This window comes from Drosophila biarmipes, chromosome 3L, assembly GCF_025231255.1.
Source record: "Drosophila biarmipes strain raj3 chromosome 3L, RU_DBia_V1.1, whole genome shotgun sequence".
NCBI lineage: Eukaryota > Metazoa > Arthropoda > Insecta > Diptera > Drosophilidae > Drosophila > Drosophila biarmipes.
The window spans coordinates 16,876,404-16,894,848 of NC_066613.1; the positions used below are offsets into that span (position 1 = coordinate 16,876,404).

Consider the following 18,445-nt stretch of genomic DNA (forward strand, 5'->3'; position numbering starts at 1 on the left):
TCCAACGCACACACGAGCCGAAACACTCTGGCTAAAATCGATTGAAACTTGTTGAGATGGCCGTCGTCCTTCTTCTTCGATTGCCTGCATGTAATTTCATGTATTTTTAATGCAAGCCATGAAAATACATCAGGCCAGGTTTATATCCACCTATACCCACCAGACCGCACTCGACAACATTAATCATGTTAAGGTTTCCTTCGTCTGCCTTTTGGGGTCCTCCCAGAACACCAGGAACATGTGTACGTCCTCTGGGCCGGGAGCAGGAATCCATTTATTAGGGGCAACTAGTTAGTGCTCGAGGATGGCCCACACACCAAGCCAGACTAATAGTTTTTCCTCATTCCGGGTTTCTCGGGGCTTCTAGGCCAGGATTGCAGATGAGAGTTGGTACTTGTTAATAAATTAAATTCAGTTATTGGAAAATATAGACATTCAGTTGGGTCTTAATAGATACCAAGCTCCATAAACTTGTTTAAACTCCGAAAACAATTGTTATTTTAAATGTATTTGTAATTAAATTTGTTAATAATTTTTTTTTTAATTAAAAGATGGGAAATAATGTAAAGGTTAATGCTAGGTATAGTTTCTTGCAGGTACTCCAAAAAGCGACATCAAATACCCAGAGCACGTCACATTTTTGGGCTGTGCTCCAAAGGATTTTGTCGTGTGCTAAATCCATGACTGCCAGTGAGATTTTGCCTTAGCTTGTGGGTATTTTTCAATAGCCACTCACAGTGACAGCGGGAGAAGGGGGTCCGGTTAAACTACGAGGGAGTTAAACCCCGTAGCCCTTTGTAGGTTCCTTTCTGATGATGCTGGTGGACCCGGGCTCATGATTTAGATGCGGTGTCTCGCCATCCTTGCTCTGCCCTAAACAACAATGTCACTATTTCGGGCTATTTGCCGTGCGGTCCTTCCACCCACCCTTCCTCGAAAAGCCCTCATCCTTTCACTTGCCACATCTACATCCTTCTATGAGCCACCGAACATGAAAATTAGAGAAAGGTGAAATTGCACGAAATGAGTTTATACCCTGGCTATGCGTAGCCAAACATATTTACATGTCCTCAGGTGTGTGTACTCTAGGTCCGTGTGTGCAGGTGTGCGTGTGTGCAAGGATTCTTTACATGCGTAATGATCGAAATCGTGCTGGGGGCTTTCCAGTGGTTTGGCTTAAGAAGGAGTTACACTAGAAAAAGATTATGGTTTTGGAAAAACAAATTTTACAAAAAAAAAAAATTGAAAAAAAATGTTTTTAAATTTTTATTTAAAAAGCATAAGAATGTTAAATTTGTGCACTCTTAAAACGTCCTCAAAATGTCTGACCAATATCCCTATCCCTTATATCCTTTTTTCTTTACCAAAACTTTATAAGCCAGCTACCCCAACAATTTTGAAGTTTGTGGCACCTTAACTTTGTTGAACTTTTTCCCGCGATATACGTATTTTTTCTCACCTCTCCGGATGGCTCCCTGCTGACTAAGCCACTGGCTGACGGCTAAGAGCTCGACGGGAAAAAAGCGAGACCTCCTCCGGACGTAATAACAAAGCCTCTTGTGCGTGTGTGTTAGTGTTACAGGCCGCATATGTGCGTATCGCAGTGTAAGTGTGTAACCTTGATGATGGCACTATATGGAGGGGGGTGCTACGAAAATGGGGGCTCTTGTAGAGGTTAGCTTATAAAACGCGTCGTTTCGTTGGCTGTAGGCTACTTGTCAAGCGTTGGTTGGGGGTTTGCGGGGGGTACACCAGGGGTGTAGGGAAAAAAGGCCGGCTCTTTGCATCCCCTATCGCCCGAACCGCCTGTATATGTGTATCTGAAATGAGGGCTCTTCGTCGGAATTCAACCTCAAACCCACTGACTTGAAGCTTTACTGATTTGCACGATGTATAGGATGTATACTAGAAAGAGGTTCTAGGTTTCAAGCCAATATCGGTGTACTACATAAGTTGTTTGTGGGGGAAGTGGCTGGGGTAGATATTCCGCTGACCATAAAATTTGCATTTGCCTGTTCCACAAGAAAGCCCTAAAAATAAAATCATTGGGGCAGAGCTAAAGTGTTCCTTAAAGCATTCAAAAATTCCAAAATAGTATTATTAAACGACAACTATATATTTGTTAACTTAAAAAAGAACCCTTGTCATCTGTTATTTCAATAGTATTTCTTTTTAAGTTTAAAACTTATAAAAGAGCAGAAACTCCACCAGAATAGACAAATCCAGACTTTTGAAAGAAGGGAATAGAACTGCGGAGCTTTCGCCATGGTTGGCCAAGTCTTCCGATGTTCCTCTAGCGTACCGCCTGCCACCCCCCACTCAGCCCACTGCCCGGCGAAACGAAACCCCTGCCCCTCCTGCCAGCGCCCCCTCTCCACCCATGTGACTTTGCTGAGTTGTCAAGCAACATTCCGTTTTGGTTTTGTTTCTTTTAGCCAGGTTTTGCAGTCAGGTTTTGGCCATAAGATATAGACAAAAAAGAAAAATAACTAACCTATCTTTGGTCATTGGAGGATGCTTGAAACCCAGGCCTTCCAGCTCGCTTTACGGTACTTTTGTGAGTCGAACGGCCTTCGCTGGCATTTGGCAAAAAAAGCGGCAGAGGCGACTGCAAAAGTTGCTTGCCTTTGGCCCCACTCCCACGCTTCCGTCTCTGTCTACCCCGCATCGCCCCCTCTCTTTCTGCGCCTGCCGATCTGCCTGCTGTGACGTATTACTGCAGATTATTTGCTAGTTTTTCCTACCCAGAGTTTTACCCTTTCGAGAGGGTATTGCTACCTTTTTCGTAAATCTTTTGTCTTAACAATATTTTTTTATTATTATATTTTTTTTTATTAATGTGAAAAATGATTATATCTGTACAGTCTCTTTGTTTCGATATCCTGGGCTTGTCTTTTGGCCTCGGAAGGTTTATTTATTCCAAAATTTAATGGTTAATATTTTTTGTATAATATTCAAGTTCCATAAAATCCTGATAGATTTTAACACAATCCAATATCAGGTTTTGTTATCCAATAAGTTATATATTCATTAAAAAACAGTAAAAACCATGCCCGGATAGACCATTTTTTACAACCAAATTAACACCAAGCTGGACCACAATTTCAAATAGCTGCCATGGAAACCTTCGCAATGAAAGAGAATTTAAGACTCGGATTCCCGAAAAGATTACCTTTTTCCTTTTCCATTTTCGGTGATTTCGTTTTATTGCTGCCATTGTTTTTTGCCACTGATTTCTTGTTTGTTTTTTATGTTGTATTTATTTTATCTACTCGTTAGCAACATTTTTGTTTGGTTTCAGTTTCGTTGGGGCTTTTGTCCTCTGGCATTAGTTCTTTTGTTGAAACTTTTTTAGCTTTTCCTATAAGACACAGTATGTCCCCCCACTTGTTTCTGTCTTCGTTTACACGCGCATTAATTTTTGTCATCTTTTTATTTTGTTGATTCTGGCGAAGAGTTTGCGAAAAAGTTTGCGGCTTTAAGTTGAGAGTTGTTCTCGTCGACGGGAACCCAGAGATTTCCTTTTGCCGCCTGCTGCTGTTGACATGTGGAAATCTTTCTGAGAAGGAGATAGCGGCAGCGAGATGGTTTCCATTCTGGTGTCATTTTCATGGTTAATTAATAATGCACCAAGCTTGCCACTCGAGCAAGTTGCGACTGCAACTGCCAACAGAGTTTTCGCCACCACCGCCTCGAAGGAAAGTTTTCCCGGGCGGCAATTAAACCGCAACTCTTGAAATGCCGACAAATTCCCTTTTGAACTCGCCCCAAAATGGAGAGCTCGAAACTTTTCTCGATGTAAGTTGAAGTTGCTGCTCCTCTGTCTTTGTGCAAGATTTTTATTGCCCCAAAACAAACATTTCTCGATTTCGTTCTTGCATACTTTTCACCAGCCATTGTGGTCTTCTTAACGAGGGTGATTTTTGGCAAGTTGTTAATAATTGGCGATCTGGCCATAAAGTTCCCCGGCTTTGCCTACGACCGGTTGTAAATGAAGTTTGGGTTTCTTGGGGATTATCAGCATATTCGGTGGGATTATACAATAACGTTGTCACCTTTCGAGGGACGGGGAAATCACATGAATTACGGAGTTTTGTGGCAAAACCTTTATTATTTTAATGCGATTTTTATGGCGGTTTATTTTTATGGTTGGCCTGGGTTTTATTGGTTCATTTATTGTTGTGTAGGGAGCGTTAAATTGGCTAAATCGAATCAAAATTAACTAAAAATATATTTTAGTAGGTTACTTAATTTTTATGAGAGTTTTATGTTTCACAATTTTTTATTATATATTTGTGAGAAAAAAGTCTTTTAGATTTTTCTACTTTATAGAGCATGTAGCTTTTTCGCCTGGAATGCTAGGTGTTTATAGTAATAAATTAACCACAGGAAATAAATAATACCACCAGATGCCAAAATTGGCTGAGCATAAAACCAACAAGATTAACGGATATCTTAGAAGACCGCAAAACGCATAAAGCTCTCTAAAGAGTATTATATTTTTCTTGGATGTACTTTCCTGGGTCTCCCGTCACAACAACAATAAATTCGATAGCACAACACAAAATGACTAACAGCAGTAGTAACAATAATAAAAGCAGCAACAACTACAATAGCCACGCTCCACAGAATTACAGGCGCAATTCTCGATGCTCGGCTGCAGCTGACGCTGACGTCGGCGGCGACGCCGGCTGAGGCAGCGACTGCAGCAGAGGCTGAGGAGCGGCCGGCAAAATATTTGCAAAGAACCGGCAATAGAAAGAGACCGAGGAAACAGACAGAAAGAGACGGCCAGACTGGAGAGACAGACAAAACACAAGAGCGCAGTGCAACTTGCCCGGCAACTCTACACTGACAGAAAATCTAGTAGCACAGGAAACTTAGCATTACATACTCTATCAGCAGATATTTTAAGAAGAATTCAACTTTGTAAATTTTACATTTGCGAAAAATTAGTTAATTTGCAAATATACTTCAAAACATTTTAAAATTTTGTCATCAGTCATGTCACTGGTACGTGATTCGTGGAGATGATCTTCTTCAAGAAAAGCAATTAACTTATCGATAAAAATCATTATGAATTCTTTAATTTAAGAGTGATAAACTTTTTATGATGAAATTATCTAAAGGGTTTTACCTAACTTTTTACTTTAGTTTTATAGTGGTAATACATTTTACTTATAGGACCAATACTCGTATCTCGAATCCCTAAAGATGTACTATTTTTCCCTGTGCGAAACATCTGCTTTTGTCTAGCCAAGGGAAACCTGCTGGTTTTCCTCCCGCCTTTTGCCACTATTTCCCTCCCCATTGCACCTTTGGCTCCACTAGAGTTGCATGTAAGAGAGCGGCAAGCGATAACAGTAAAAAAAACCCGACAGGCAAACAAACTTCAAGATATTAAGACTATAAGATACCGGTTCTTTTGGGTATATTCCTTTAAAAGTTTTTAAAGACTGCATTATATAAACTATGACAAAAGGATTCGTAAAACAATGAAAGAATGCCCTATGATATTTCTGTTAAAACCAAGAAGACACCAAGAAGCCTTATTTAATAGATTCTTATTTAAATGCTATGGATTTTGCATCCACCTTTCACTAAAAAATATATGTATCTTTGGATACTGCGTGCTTCTAGGCTTTTTTAAGGAATAATCAAGCAATTTAGTTTAAAACTGTAAGGTCTTTTTTGTTAACCTCATGCTATAAGTAGGTTAAAAACTCTACATTTCCATATATTTTTTAGATATTTAATATGTTTTATTTCTAGTTGTCCATAAGGATATTTACATTAGATACTTAAGATACATATGTCTGAAACTACGTACTTTGTCGGAACTCAGCTTCCCAGACCTTTAGAAAACGGAGTGCAGCCATGATACCCTGGACCCCAACACTCGTACTGGGTAATAATAAAAGCCAAGTCTCGACTCACATGCAACGTCCGCAGCAGCAGCGTTGGCAGCGCTGCCGGGAGAGCGACTGCGACGCCCGCAGAGGCTCGACTTCAGTTTCAGATTCAGAGTCTAGAGCACGTTCGGCAATTAGTTGAACTTCGTTGCTCGGCCCGACGAGACGAAAACGAATCGAAACTGGAGAAATTCCCCCAAAAATCGCCCAGCAAACATCCGAAACACAAAGCCAGCCAGCCAACAAACAACAACAAACTCCAACGGGCGCGCAAAAAAAGAAGGCTAAACTCTTGACAGTGCACAAAAATCACAAGAATTTGTTTAGAGAATATATAGTGTACGGCAGCAGCGGAGAAGCGAGATATAGGGGTAAAAAGTGAATTGAACTTTAGCAACTTTGAACTTTGATTTCAATGCAACAGCAACAACACAACGGCAATAATAATGAATGGCAGCCGGCAATGTCTGGCTCCAAAACCCCAAAACACCCTCCCCCAACCTCCTCTACAATGCCACATCCCTTTTGGACCAAAACAACCCCCCTTTGACGACGCCCATGCTGCTCTGCCAGCGCCGACGGCGACGGCGACGCCAGCAGCAGCGCCTCCGACAAATTTATCGATTTTTTCAGCCGCCACATTTGTTTGTACTTGCCTCGTGTTGTTGCTGTGTTTCCTCTGTTATTTTCCCATTTTCCTGCGCTCATTAAATATTATTTTAATAAAGTGCAAGCGCTTCCAAACAAATTGAAATTATAGATTTAAATAAAATTTGCGAAACAAGAAGCTTCCTTTGTGTGTGCAGTTTCCAGTTGTGTTTGTGTAATTCTGCCGCCGTGTGTGTGTGGCTGCGCCTGTCTGCCAGGCTTGCCACCTTTTCCAAAAATAAGCGAGGAGTAAGGAAAATAAACGCCGAAAGCAAGCAGAACGTTTTTTGGTAACCACTCCCCAACAAAAAATAGCATAAAAATTACAACAAGTTGAGTCAACGCTCTGCGAATAAACAAAAATAAAAAGAAAAGTAAAAGTTTGAAAAGGTAAATACTTTGGGAAGGAGACAGCAAAATTTGGTAACGGAAAGTAAAAGGTTATTAGGCGATTTGTAAATTTGAGCCACAATACAAGGCGGTTGCTCAATACGTATAAACTGCAAACTAAATGAGTATGTAACTAAGTTGAATCAGTAAGCAAAATAAATTTAGTCATTATTCATTGTTCCATAGAAAAATACAATTTTATGACTAATTCAGCTACACTTAAAAAATACCGGAAAAAATAAGAAATATTAAAGTTATTTAATGTTGGATTTGGATTTTTACTTTTTTTTTAAGCTTGACTATCGGTATCCATATATAGATCTGTTAACATAGTGAATTGATAAATTTTCAATTTGATTTTTTCTTATTAAAAAATTCTATTTGTTGTTTTAATGATTCTTGGATAAAGAATTTCAAGAATTATTGTGCAAACTGCTCTCATTTTCTTCCAATGTAAAGTACTCGAAATTCTGGAAACGCTATCATAACATCGCGATAAAGCTTTTCCTCATTTTCCGACTGCAGAATCACTGCAACAGTTTTTGAGGACGTGCCAACACCAACGCGACATCGCCCCCTCCCCCAATTCTTTTTGCACTACCCTTCCCATTTCCCATCATCATTATCGCCGCTGTCAGCGTCATCGCCATTCGCCTACTCTTTGCCTTGGCATGTCAGCGTCTTTTTACGGGGGCGTTGGGGGCGTGGCCAGGAGCGTGGGTACAAGGGGGTGAGCAGGGAATGGGGTATGGGGTAGAGTCTTTTTTGGGGCTTGCCAGGAAGTTGCGCTAATTTTGAGCGGAAGTTTATTGCCTGCTTCATAATTTGTCTGTCGCTGCTGCTGCCTTCGTTGCTTTCCCGCTTTTCCTCCCTCCCGCCTTTATTTTATCACTTTTCCGAGTGCTGCTGCGGCGGGTGCTTCTATTTTGATGGCAATTACTGTACGTGGGGAAAGCGTTCTGACTAAAATTAAATTCTGCCTCCCTAATCCCATTAAATATCTCGTGAATTGCGCTAATCAAGTTGTTAATTTAATGTTTGCTAAATTTTTAATTGAATTATGAATAAATGAAATTTCATTTCTAGCTCCCACTGATGACTCTTTCTCTCCCCCAGACTTCATCTTCGCTGTTTGTCTTTGTCAAGTTGGTTAATTAAAATAAATTACACGTTGAAAATTGTACAAAAACCTCTCGTCTCTGTATAAAATTGGCTGAGAATTGTAGCGGAGAAGTGGTGTGGGGACGTGGAAATGGTTAACTAGTCGAAGTTGGAAAATTTTTGCCTAACGAATGCTGGAAGTTAGTTGGTGGTCGTTGGGAAATGCAAAATACTGCTGCTGATGAGTTGACAAAGGCAACGACCGCAAATATATTTTCAAATTTTCTGATGCACAAACGAAGGCATAGAAGCGGACATTGTTATCTTTAAAATGGATAAACGAAGTGAAAATTAAGTGCTTTAATTTTAACATTTTATCTTTTACTCAATGCTTTTAAGGGGATATTTTTCAAATACCATTTAAAAAAGTTTCTTAATAGGGTCTTTAATAAATCATTACTAAATATTTACCCTTTAAGGAAGTGGTTTTATGTTTGTATTTATATAAAGCTTCTTAAACTTGAAACTATCTCAATGGATGTTTGTTTGAAAACTTTGAATGTGCTTTAGCTGGCCAAGCTGTGAATAGTAGTTGGGTTTTATGGTTTTACGACTTTAAAGTCTAGTCGCCTCTTTCCTCTTCTTCGTTCATTTAACAACCGTCTTGACCTACCAACCTCGTTTTTACCTTACTTAAGCACAAACGAAAGTTCTGTCTAAATTTATTTTATCGAGGGAGAACTCAACAACTCACGCATCGAATCGTGTTTACTAGATATGCATTCTCTAGAAGTCGTACTGCTCATACTGTCCCTATCTACTTAACTTTAGCTGGTTACTCCCTATTCCTTCCGCTTTTTAAGTTAGCCTTATTATAATCAAAACCTATACGTTATGTGAAGGGTAGTATAGTAGTTTACTACTTCCTACTGCCCCCATTTACTCCGCTCTTTTAATGTAGCTTTACTTACTACTTTACTGTCCCTATCTACTTCGCTAATTTTGTTTAACACACTCCGCCAATCCATTGTAATGTATTTTCTTATTTTTGTATACCTTACTCCGCCAATCCATTGCATTGTACCCTCCAAGGTTCCTATCAATTGGACTAACCTTCGAAAACCCAATGCCCCTATATACCCGTCACTATCTAACCCACTGTCCCTATCTACTTTCTGCTAATAAGCACACTCATACGCCCCGTGGTGCGACGACAACGTTGAACATCAGACGTCTGCAATTTCGATGACTTCGGCAGCAACTTTTTGTCGCCTATACGCTTGGATGGACTGACTATGTCTATAGCACTGTGGCAGCCAGATAGAGCAACAAAGTTGTTGCTGATGGTACAACATCTGCAACAGTCTGCAGATTGCTAATGGCCATTGTTAGGGAATCTGGTTTGTGGCGGGTGCGGAGGATAGATGGCAGATACTAACCGGAGAACATGCTCAAGCAAAAGTGAAGAAACACAGTGACAACGATGGAGATGTATCGTATAGAGAGGTAGCTATGGCTATGGCGCATTCCTATATCGCGGTTCACGTCGCATCTTCAATGTTGTTGAACCGTTAGAAACGTCTTCGCTTCGCGTCATTGGAAGATGTTCTGCCCCTCCTATTTTTTCCTTTACTAGCAACTAGTTTTGCCTCGCTTTCCCCCCTCTGAATTTTCACTTTTCTGCAAAGCTTTTTCCTGTTTTCTTCTTCTTTTGGCGTTGTTCCGTTTGCCGTTGTCCAACATCCAACATCCAACATCGTCTAATGCATCCGCTTAGCCTCGCCTCGTTCTCTGAATGGAATGGCTAAGCCAGCGCCAAAGCCAAAGCCAGTTAACGCCGAGCGTAGTTGGCCTGGCCCAAAGGGGTTTTCGAGGGGGGGTTGCTAGGGGGGTTGGAAAAATGCGTTTAGAGCTTGACAGTCAATGCACCTGCTCACGGACTTTTCTTTGTCCGCAACGGCCGCCTCTTTCCCTCCCGGGAAATTGTCATTGTCTGGTTTTTTTTTATCGCTGCTCTCTCTCTCTGTCCATCCATATATCTCTTCCTCTGACCAACTCCGCCTCCTTTTTCTATTTTTTTTGCAGCTGATTTCCATTTAATTGATTTCACATTCCATACGCGTGATTCATTTGGATCCATTTCCACAAAGTTTGCCATTTGTCCGAATGGAATAGAAGTGAAGTTTAGATAGATGACAGCTGAAATTGCGCAAGTTTTTGAGTTACCGGTAATCGTAATTTATAATAAAGGTGTAGGTGATAAATGGGTGTGAAGGAAGAAATGTAGGGAAACAATATGGGTATTTTTGAGAAAAGGGGGAGTCTTTGGTTCATAGTAAAAGCGTTTAAGTGGTGATTGGTAACTAATTGGGGTGTCAAACATTTTGTACCAACAATTTCGACAGCTTTTTAAAAATCTATCAAGGCATTAAAAAATATTTTATATTCATTGATGTTAGCTAGACCTTCACTTTATATATGCTTTTTAGCAGAGAGAGTTCAGAGAGTGTTAAAAATATTTAAATGCCAAAAGATTGCCAATATCCTATTATTTATACCTTAATTATCAGCATTTTTTTGACTAAAGCCAAACTGAAGGAAATTACTGCAGAGATGCAAAGTGAATGCTTTTGCAGAACCACCCACAGATCCCGCGATTACCACTTTGGCTATCGTAATTATGACCATAATAACCCCCATCAATTTCCGTTATAATCGCCCTGCAGCCAACCGACCGAACATCGAGCCACTTATTCCATTGTCACCTTATCCCACATGGTAAATGTTTACTATTATTACAGCCTTTTTATTCTGTGCCTTTGTGGGCGTTTTGGCGGGATAGGGTGAAAGCCAACGAACCATAAATCATGGGCACGATCAATGTCCGTATCTATCCATATCCATATGCCATGTCTTCGATGCATTCCAGGCAGATACAATGACATCAATTACATGCCATAACATTTTGCATGTGCAATTTTGCCGGCTATTTCTCTGCTCTCTGCCCTGCCCTGTGCCTCGCGTGGGAAAGATGATGGGGAGATACTGGTATAGGGTCTAGGGACCTCCCCCCACTTAGCGCCAAACGACCGAAAATGGCCAGGGGAACGGAACTGAACTGAGCTGGGCCAAACTGAAACGAGCTGAACAGAACGGAAAATACAGTTATTTAAGGCCTAAAACAATTGCATGCCCCGCTGGCTTTTCGGTCGATTCTGGTTTTGGTTTTGGGCCCAGGCTATCCATCTATTACCTCCATTTCCCCCCTCAGTTTTCGGCCCACCCAACAGACTTGCAGACTGTTTAAATAGACACCCGTCTGGGTCTGGGGGCCTGAGTTTTCAGTCTGGCCGTGCTTTAATGCGTCGCTTTCCCCCACTTTTGCCCCCTTTCTCCCTCCTGAAATGCACTTGAAATGCTTTTTCCAAGCGCATTTTCATTTATTTTATTGCAGTTTATTTTTGTTGCTCTTGTTGTCTCTGTTACTGAGCGGTTCCTCTGCAGCGATATGCAATTTGTTTTATACGCTCATTGCCTGCACCGTCTTTGTGTGCCCCTCTGGAAACCTGCACCCATGCCTCTGCCCCTGTCGCCGTCTCTGTCTAACTGTCTGGCTGCCTATCGAGCGCCGTCTATCTGTCTTTCTCTCCTTTCTTTCTCTATAACTTACACGGGGCAGTGGATCTCTGGGGGATATAGGTTCGAGAAAGCTTTGTTATTACTTCGAAAATATTTTTAAAATAATCTATGAACTGTAAATTGTTTTTTCCTAGATTGTTTTTATTTCTTTTAGAAGACAGAAGTTTGAGAAACAATAAAACCTGATATCAAAAAGACTTTTGTCCTTGAAACTTCAAGTCTTTCGGTTACATATTAAATTAAAAAACAAACGTAGACTCTCAAAAATGTTTTTTAAAAATATTTTGTATTAATTATAGAGCTTATGTTTTTTTAATGTCAGACTCAACTAGAAATGTCTTAATATAAAAGTTTTGATTATAAATACAAATCAATAAAGGGATAATAATAATATTTTACAACTTTCTTTTGGCTCAAAGTATAAATAAATAGTTGTTCTGTAATTAATTTTTAGATAATATATCTGTTATATTCCCTTTAGATATAGGTAAATATAGATAGTTTTAAAAATTTTCTTTAAATCCTACGGTACTGCCTATTTTATTTACATTTTCCCATTTCCCGGCTGCGTGCTGCATGTGCCACTTGCGCCTCTCGGGCGGCGTTCAACGCTCAGCGTTCTAAATTAAAGCCTGAAGAGGCAGCGGCATGGGCACAGGGGCAACTGCAACTCGAACGTCAGCCGCTATCCACTCCACTCGACTCGGCTTGACTCGACTCGCTAAAGCAAAACTCGTCTGCGGAATGAGACTTAACAAGTGGAAAAGTCTAAAACCGCAATCAAGTGGCAAACAGACCCAATGCGAACTCACACACAGAGACGGCAAGAAATGCTTTTTGTATTATAGAGAATTTTGTTTTATTTTTAGAAATTGCCAATCAAACACATAAACCAATCAAACAGAGTGGGAGATCGATTGGGGATGGGGGCATGGCCGCAGCTACCTTGATGGATTCGAGCTGGCTGCAGGTTGTTACAGACGATTGGGCCACGCCCGCTGTGGCAGTAGCGCCTCTCCAAGTTGGTCAAGTTTTTGGCCAACTTACTTGTCCGCTTGTCGGTTGACTTGAGCCGATTGCAATTGGTATTGGAATTGGTATTGGCCCGACTTGACTGGACGGACTGACTTGTTGGCCCATTTGGCATTGTTTTGGCTTCAACAAAGCGTCTAGCATTACCATTCCTGAAATGTCTGCCACGCCCTTAAATTTGCACATTTGCATGCAATTGGGAATTTCACACTTTTTCCACGCCATTAGAATTAATTAAAATATTTGCCCTTTGTACTCGCCACGTTATAAACCCAAAAATTCGTTTGGCAGGCAAAATTATTGGTAAATATTTAATGAACATGCAAAAAGGTCCTTCTCTTTTGTTTATGAAATATTTACAACATTTTTTCGTTGACTTTTTAAGAGCCCCTGCGAACATCATTAAAATTTGTGAGGGCATTTTTTATGCATATACATTTATGCACATAAAATGCCATTTGCCATTTTGCGGTGAAACAAACGCAAAAACGTATTTTGGTTAGCCCTATCTACCTTTTTTATATGCGAGCTTTTAAAAATTTGCATATTTTTCATTTGTTTTGTTGCCTTTGTGTAATTGCCCGGCAGGAAATGGGCATAAAGAAATTATATTTAATTTTTTATGCAAGCATAAATCATTGGCGGAAAAGATGTGACATTGATATGAATCCGTATGATATAACAGCATTTTGAAATGCAATTTCAGAGTTCCGTTCTGGATTAGAGGTTCATTTGATTAATGGCATAGATAAAAGCCAAAGCAATCTTTTCTTTCATGCGGACGAAATTTATAAGTTCCACAGAAAAGTAAATCAAACGAATCCCTAAAATTAAGGTGGTTTTTCAAGTATTTAAACAGGATTTAAACATTTGTACAAGCTTTCTAAAAATGTGAAATACTTTGTAGAATATAATAAATGTATTGAAACACTAACAGGTATTTAATTAAATGTATTTTGCGGGCAAACCAAAAGCAGACCAAATACAATTTTCGGACATTACTCATACGCCGCGTAGTACGCTTTGAGTGAATGAGAATGAGGGAGAAATGCAAATGAAAGCCCAGAGAAATTGTTAATTAACTGTGCCCGTCGTGTTCTTTTTATTAAATAAACTTAAATAGAATTACGTGACTTTGCTGCGCTTTGCCAGACACTTAATTATATGTTGGAAAAGCCGCAGAGACATACACATACGCACACCGCACACATAGATACGTAATCACACACCTTCAGTTCGTTTTTCATGTCCAAGTGGTTTCCGAGGTTGGTCTTTGGGGCTTTTCGACTGCCTGCGGGGCGAAGGAAAAGCGCTTAGCTGTTTTCCTTTTATTATTTGCTTACATTTTCCTTTATTTCATTTGGCTTTACTTTGCTGTCTTCATACATATTCACACCACAGACACACAGATACTCACCCCTAATCTCACTTCTGTTGATTTTTATTTCGTTAGCAGCCTTTCTTTTGCTGGAGGTTAAGTATATGTTTACATTTCTTTCTACACCTTACTCATTAAGTGCGTTTTGCCCCCGAGAGTGTGTGTGTTTGAGTTTGTATCTAAGGGAAGTTGTTTATTTTTGTAGCCTGCAGTATATTTGCTGGTGTGTCTTGCTGTGGGAGCCAGCTGCCACTCAGCGATTGAGTTCAGCGAATTCTTGGGAGTCCTTCGTGGGCCCTTACACTCTAATAAAATTATATAACATTTTGATTTTGTTTGCTCTTAAAAAATAAACTTTTTGAATTGTATTAGTATTTAAAAATAATATGTTTTTAGTAAAATATTTAAATAAATATTTTAAAGAAAAATAGATTCTTAAATTACATTTTTAGGCGATATATTTTTTTTACAACTTAAGTTTTCAACAAATACAGGCAAAGTTACTCACATATATTGAATTAAAATAATATTTTCCTGTTTTTTGAAATTTAATATGATTGTTTTCAAGAACAAAGCATAAATTTTGATTTTAAAATATACTTCTATATTTTAAAATCAAATTGAATGCTTTATTTCTTAGGTGTTTAAAAATCACCAGTTTTGCTTCAAATATTTATTTCCTTGTTTTGTCTGCCACTTTTGGCATCCTTCCTTCAACACAATAAGGGTATTTACCCATTTGTTTGCCACCAATAATTTACCCCATTGTTTTCCTTCTCTTTGACTTTTATTATGCGCTTGCAACAATTTGGTTTAATAGAAATTTTTGCTTTATATCGAGTGTTTTGGATCGGAATTGAATTCGATTCAGCTCATTTCGGCATTTCCCGCCCACCGCTGAGCCAGCAGCATTAAATTGGTGTGGCCAAGAAAATTGTTTAGCCGGGATTAGCTTTCAGCTGCTGGCTTCTGCCACACTGCTCCTTTTTGGCTGTTTCTGTTTGGCTTGCCTCATAAAAAGTTCGCATGTGGAATGTTTTTGCTTCTGCGGTTGCCGTTTGCCCGTTGCCTCAAGCCAATTGTTGTTTATATATTTTTGGCTTATTTTTATTGGCTGTTTTTGCTGGCATTGTTTCGCTCTCCTCTTGGCCGAGTTGATTGCCTGGCTCCTTGCCGGGAAATTGATTTGCATTTGTTTGTGGGATGGCAGGGAAATTGCAGAGATCTCTCGATAATTGAAAATTGTATTTCGCACGATTGAGGGTCAAAGGTCAGAGGGAAGCAAGCGTCATTGGCAATGAGCTTCATACATAGAGAGGAATAGGAATGAAGAAAAGAGTTGCGAATTAGAGTTGACATGGTATAAACCTAACTTGGCTTTTACCACCTTTCTGTAATTTCAATAAATCTTTTAATGCAATAAAAAGATATTTTAAAAATTATTTTATTAACCCAACTTGCAATAGACAATTTGTAAATTAGGCCTTACATTTATTTTGTATTTTAATTTATATAATATCTGTTATAAAATCTTTTCGACTCAAACATCATCACTTTTCGTTTCCAATTTCGATTTCTGTCCTTGTTCATTCGGCATCACTTTGGGTTAATTACAAATTTAATGGCACAACTTCTGGCCAACGTGATGAGGTCACCTTGTGATCAAAAAAAAAAGGAGAACATTCAGTGGGAAAAACCTGCATGGGGCAATAGAATCACCGCCATGCTCCCCGCCAAAACAAGCTGCACTTTTTATTCAGTCCTGTGCAAATAGGAGAAAGCAGCTGCAGTTTGCAGTTGCCGAGTGGAAAATTTAATTACATGCAAATACTGTTAACTGTGCAGGGACACTGGATTGTGGGAATGCTTTTTTGCGGCCAGGATCCTATGGCCAACATGCCAAAGGACGCGGCAGGATGATGATGATGATGCCATGGCCAAGGGACAATCGTCTGGCGGTTCCTTGTTATTGTTGCAACTGAAGTGTGGTGGTTTAAAAAAAAAAAAGAAGAAGGGTTGCAAAAAGTGGCAAAGCGAAACAGAGTTTTCTTTTAACTGCAATTGCAGTTGTGTTGTGGTGGCCATAAAAACTCCCACATGCAAACACCCACATCTATGCAAATCCTTCTCATAAAGCTCGTTATTATTCCTGCTTTGTTTTCCACTCCTTTTTTATATTCCCTTGCATGCATTGTTTTATCTATGCAACTCCTCGGGATATTTGTTTTATGCCCGCCTGCAGGTTAAAGCAAATATTTGCATATTAGCTGGATTTTCTACCCCTTTTTTCCCCTGCAGTCCAAAGTTTCAATAAAAACTAAGTTTGCAGCTTTAATTTGAGACCAAACCAGAATTTATTACATAAGAATGCAATTTATTTAAAACGCATTTCTGCCTCAGGGAACATGGTTGTCTAATGGAGCATGATGCTATTATTTTCACTTCTTTTCAGGTCGATGTGTTTAAATGTGGGTATTTAATGATTTTTATTTTGTTTGCTATACAATAAGGGAGGTTTATCATTAAATTGGTCCACTTCTAATTCCTTAGCATTCTTAAATATTTGATTATTTCTGTAAAATTAAAAAAACTTGCTAGTTAGTTGGTTCAAGTTTTTGGCTTCCAACTTTTCCCGTTGCACTTTGATTTGGTTGGAAAATCGCAAAGTTTGTGGTTCTGCTTCTGTTAGTTGCTGTCAAAGTTGTTGCAATGTTGCTGTGGAAATTGCATGTAGCCATTGTTTACACATAGTTACTGTCGTTGTCAGTTAATGTAAATTTCCCTCTTTTCACTTTATTTGTGGTCCTGGTTTTTGGGCTAAACTAACAATTTACAATTTACAAATGATTACCATTTAAATGTTGGTTAGGGTATAGTATTTAAAGAACTTGAAAATTTAAAGGGTTTGTTTTTATATTTACGATTGAATTCCCTTTTTATCCGCCAACGGTGCGTATACGTAATATCTTTTATGAATTCATTTGAACGAGCAAATAAAAAGAACTTTTTCCATTTTTCATTTGAAGCCCATTTAACCCCAGAATGGCCTGCAAAATTGCGCTTCATATTTTCGACCCCCACGTGCGAGGCACAAAAGTTGCCCAATCAATTAGTCAGAAGTTCTCATATGTGGGCTCTAACGACGTCTGCTTTGACTTTGCGGCAGCCAAAAAGGGGGCTGGGGAATGAGAGGGGGGCAATTTACACGTCGAACCACTTAACAGGCAACGGTGGGTGGTGTTAAGACCGAGGTTTATTTTCATGGCCAGGTTTCTTGGGACAAGCCACGTCAAAAAGTGCACAAATTACCTGTGATGGGTCGATGGATATATAGGCCTGCTCTAGTTATTTCCCCCAACCGCCGTCCCTGTTTTTGGCGCAGTAGCCTGACAATTAATCACTTTGTCATAGGCGACGTTTCGCTTCGATTTGCCGGCAAACACACACACCTATACGAGGCTTCAATCATTAATTTATCATGTGCACTTAGCAGGAAAATTGCGACAAAACCACCCAGCCCCTCCCACAGTTTTCCCCGGAAACGTTGTCCTGTGTCCAGTGGCCGTTCTTTTGTTTTTGTTTATTTTTGCCGCTTTTCTTTCTAGGTTTTCCAGAGGTTTTGTTTTGCATAGTTTGTCGTTCGGCTGTCGTTGACATATGACGCCACAAGGGCGGTGGCGGCGGCGGGGCCGTGGCAGCTGCAGCTTAATTACCACAGTTGGGCAGGGGGCGTGTCACAGGTGAAACTACAAATTAATTGCGCCAACAATTTGCTGCAGCAGAGACGTGCGGTAGTGCGATATTTACACGCAAAATTAAAAATTAATGCAATCAGCAAACAGCGAAAAAATGCACAAAAACCCCTTATGAAAAAATCTGATTTTTTCGCTCACTTTGATTGTTCAGCTGATGAAATTTTAATTGTATTTGAGTGAATGCAATTTATTATAATAAATATATGAAATGTGCATAATAAAACCAGAACTAACTTTGATTTTTTCCTTCTCTTTTCTCATTGCAGGTAAGCCAGAAAATACGATTAATTAAATACGATATGGTTAAAGTTGAAAGCGCAGGTATTTAAGTGATGTTTCAGGAAGTGCAGAAAACCTAAAGTACCGAAACTTGAAAAGCATTTTACTCAACCTGTCGTCTCTATTATCTCTCAGCGACAGGCGAGACCACAATGTCAGACCCTTTTTCCTACTTTCGCCCCTCTTGCGCCGATGTCGAAAAATGCAATTTTTAAATTTCCATTAATTTCGCGCTGTCGACTTTTGTGAAATGTTGTCGCTGCGAGAGAAGCGCAGAAGAATCCAGCGCTCGAATGCAAAAATAAAGGCAG

The 18,445-nt window shown here is 39.6% G+C and overlaps 1 protein-coding gene across 16 annotated transcripts in view; it reads left to right on the plus strand.

The window, feature by feature from the left end:
• Positions 1-18,445, plus strand: part of LOC108034852 (protein alan shepard) — a 129,075-nt gene that overhangs the window by 25,798 nt on the left and 84,832 nt on the right. Inside the window, exons 1-2 of one of the 16 annotated variants that reach the window (XM_050886327.1) lie at positions 6,056-6,283; positions 6,641-6,950. The exons of 14 other annotated variants lie outside the window; for them this stretch is intronic. The gene's annotated coding sequence lies outside the window, so the exon portion shown is untranslated. Of the gene's footprint in view, positions 1-6,055; positions 6,284-6,640; positions 6,951-18,445 lie in introns of those variants that run through there. One more of the 16 variants, XM_050886328.1, reaches the window with a different exon arrangement.